The sequence below is a fragment of the Festucalex cinctus genome, chromosome 9 (assembly GCF_051991245.1).
Source record: "Festucalex cinctus isolate MCC-2025b chromosome 9, RoL_Fcin_1.0, whole genome shotgun sequence".
Lineage (NCBI taxonomy): Eukaryota > Metazoa > Chordata > Actinopteri > Syngnathiformes > Syngnathidae > Festucalex > Festucalex cinctus.
The window spans coordinates 29342041-29345288 of record NC_135419.1 but is presented as its reverse complement, the minus strand read 5'-3'; the positions used below and the strand labels follow the sequence as shown (position 1 = coordinate 29345288).

At 35.3% G+C, this 3248-nt stretch overlaps 1 long non-coding RNA gene across 1 annotated transcript; it reads left to right on the top strand.

Annotated features, from left to right (window-relative positions):
* The first annotated feature begins 333 nt into the window (after positions 1-333).
* LOC144026170 (uncharacterized) lies at positions 334-1719 on the top strand. The gene is made up of 3 exons (XR_013285060.1): positions 334-768; positions 917-1000; positions 1552-1719. It is a non-coding gene; the product is annotated as an uncharacterized LOC144026170 (long non-coding RNA).
* The last annotated feature ends 1529 nt before the right edge of the window (positions 1720-3248 follow it).

Below are 3248 nucleotides of genomic sequence, written 5' to 3'. Positions count from 1 at the left end.
AGCATTCCCGGTTGTACGTTTCACCTAGCGCTATGATAATTTAGAGGCATACATAAGAGCTCACGATGTACAAAAAAGTCTCTTGGAACCATGTGCTAAACCAAACAGGAAGTCCGCCATTTTGATTTATGATGGGATTTGTAGCCTTTTTTTGAGGCCTTTTTTAGGGGTCATATTTTAACTCCTCCTACAAAATTCATCCGACCGTGTTCAAACTTGGTGTGTTTCATCTTAAGATTTAAGATGCAAATTTATCGAAAGTTTTTTATTTTGTCGCACGCTGCTGCTATAGCGATGCATTGGTTGCCAAGTAAAGTGCTGCTTTGTTTTTTTTTATCTATACATGTGTGAAAACTCGTGAAACTTTGCACACACATCAGACTTGTCATTAACATGAATTTTTAGAGATTTCTTGTGCAATTTGCAATAAATCGCACCCTCTATAAATTTTTTATGGAGCATTTCCGATTGGATGATTCAAGCGCGAAATAACTAAAGATGACTTGACTTGACCTAGATTTGTGAAAACTCAGAGGCATACCTATTATATTATTATTATTTTTTGTACCTTACAAGATTATCTCTTGTGCCACATTAAACCCCTTTGCAGGCCTGAGCCAAACCACGGTCCATACATTTGATACCACTGCTTTATTTCAATGGTCAAGTACTTCATAACCACACCTACTTATGCTTGTCCTTGCATATATAGTAGACAACAAAGAGCTCTTTCAACAAAAGACATTTCCATCTACAAAGTCATACAAGGTAAGCACTCTATAAATTCTGCAATCACTACACTTCTATTCCTAAATTATCACTTCAAATACCAACAATGGTTAATACAGCTACAAATTTCTTGTATGTTTATGAAGTATGATACTGTATTTATTTCTACTCCTTTGCTTTTCTACAGAACATGAACAAATCACCAAGCAAATTCTCTTTTGATAAAGACCCTCTAATCATCTCCATACGCAAAGATTGCCAACTTTTTTCCGTAAGTATACAATACATTAACTAAACAGGACAACTTTCTCAATCATATACAGTATGCCATACATATATGTATTAAGTTCTCATTTATTAACAGGTTTGTTAAAGGCACCTTTAGTGTGTTTTTCTGTTTGTAATGTTTCTCCACGAGCACGTCTAGCCATTGATATCATGTAGAACACATATGCTAACCTTTTAGAGACAATTGAAGCTTACTTGCACAGTAGCCACTATCTTAACCACTTAATTCACATGTCTACTTGACAACTTATTACATGTAGTGAAATGGTACTTTGTGCGTCTTATGCTTTTTTCTGAACACTGCTTTTCAACTCTTTCCTTAAAACCAATACATGCGGTACTGTTATACTGTATAAATATATATGTCCGTGTGTATATATTTGTATATTCTTTCAAATAAACTCGTTTTGACACACACAGCCATTGAGTAACATGCAACACGACCACAACGTTTTGCACCAACACGTTACCTCTGCTATTTAGAATCATGGAATCTAACATGACTGATTTTCATTGAATGCTTTGTCATTACAGTATGCATGCATTGATCATGCTTTCAGTCGCAACGACTTATACCAGCGCAGCCTTGATCTTCATTCCCAAATGAACCAACTAGTCCATGTGACTCGAGTCAATCGAGCACTTGAAAAACAGATAGACTTCAAAACCAAGCTTGTGAAAGAACTCCAGACTGCATTGGATATAAAGGATGCATGTGATGCATTTGTCCGTGATGGTAAGCTATATGACATGGAAGACACACAAACACTAACACAGCAAGCATCCCCATCCTACACATTGTGTATAATGAATGACATGTTTGACAATGGACATTTTTACATTTTTTTGTTAATGCACGTTCCTTTTTTTCTGTTAGGAATATCTTGAAGGTAAAATTGGACTGTTAACTAAAACACTGACTGATTATTGAGCCGCAATTTCTCAATGTATATAATGTGAATACATACTACACTTGATTACTTTCAAATGTGACTGATATCATGTAGCTATGCTGTGATCTTGCCCTCTTTCATCCACTGATAGACACTTCAAAGTTCTTTTTTTTCTGTATCTTCTCAAAATAACTGACATATTCATGGAAAAGATTGTATTTAAATTCTATCATTATTAATTACTATTATTATGTTTATGTCTTTGCCCCTGATTATGATGTTTCTATACCATAGATTTTTTTTTTTAAATTTTTTTGGACATACAGTGACTTGACCTTTACAATACAAATTTTTACTAAGAAAAAATCAATCACACACCATAATATTTTATACTTATCCTGCATGTATCTGGACACACCATGCCAAATTTTACACTTACATAACCATTTATGTACCTGTCGTATCCTTACTTTTATTCATCATTTCATCACACAATCCTAAAACATTGCTTTTTGACCCAGAGGATTCAACTATACCATTTTTGTGTGTCTTATTACTTACTAGCTATATTATTTATTAACGGGCAAAAACTATGAATATAAGATCACCGTCAAATATTACGTCTGTAATATCCATATACAGTGCATTACATAATATGCATTTGTATTAAGACACTACCATGCTAAAAATATGCACACGACTGTTCTGTAAACTACACCTAAGACAACCAAACTTCACAGATCTAACATGATTCTTCATTCTTTTTTGTTCTACAGATGTATCAAATGCTGCCACACAGACAGAAGAAGCCACTGAGGACATGCACGAAGACGATGATCACAATATAACAGGACAGGTTAACCCCCCTGAAGTTTTAGCCCGCAGGTCAAAGGGTCCTAGGACTAATTCATCCATGGAGGTTACATTATCCTAAGACAGACTATGTGCTAACCCAAACTCTTTGACCCCAAGGGATTCATCTGTCCCAGAAAACTTTTACACTAAAGAGTTTATCTGTCCTAGGGCGCTGTTAACCCCAGGTTAAAGTGTTATTTAATCTGTCCTGTTACAACAGCTATACATAAACAGCTGCATTCCTCTCCTGTTCCATCTCTCGCACTTCTTTCATCTCTTTTTCTGCTCTACTTATACCTATGCTTGCTCATGTGCTTTTTTCCCCTTTAGATGATGTCATTGGTTAGCCTGCTTCAAAGCTAAATTTTTTCTTGAATAACTGTCACACATTTACTGTTTGCTGGACCCTACAAAACTGTCACAATACTTCACTATGTCATGAATACATATGTGTTGCACAGCGACACCACATTAAGAGTCATC